This window comes from Notamacropus eugenii, chromosome 3, assembly GCF_028372415.1.
Source record: "Notamacropus eugenii isolate mMacEug1 chromosome 3, mMacEug1.pri_v2, whole genome shotgun sequence".
Lineage (NCBI taxonomy): Eukaryota > Metazoa > Chordata > Mammalia > Diprotodontia > Macropodidae > Notamacropus > Notamacropus eugenii.
Window position 1 is genome coordinate 224,342,420 of NC_092874.1, and position 456 is coordinate 224,342,875.

Sequence of the window (456 nt, forward strand, 5' to 3'; positions counted from 1 at the left end):
TGTGCAAATACTAGTGATCTGAATTGGAATTTGCATAATGCTTTTAAGGTTTGTGAAGCCCTTTACATATATAATCTCATTTGAGCCTTGCAACATCCATGGGAGGTAATTATCCCCATCTTACAGATGAAGAAACTGAGGCAAATAGAAGTCAAATAACTTGCCCATGATCACACAACTAATAAGTTTTCAGGACAGGATTCAAACTCAAATATTCTTGAGTCCAGAGCTCTATCCACAGTGCCAGCTACTAGTTCAGAGTCACTGAGTAGATGAAAAAAGGCTCCAGGTAAAAGGTAGTGCATCTTGAAGAGAAGGATTTTTTTTTTAATTTTATTTATTTTTTTTCTGTTTTCAACATTCATTTCCATAAGATTTTGAGTTCCAAATTTTCTCCCCATCTCTCCCCTCCCCCCACCCCAAGACACCGTGTGTTCTGATTACCCCTTCCCCCAA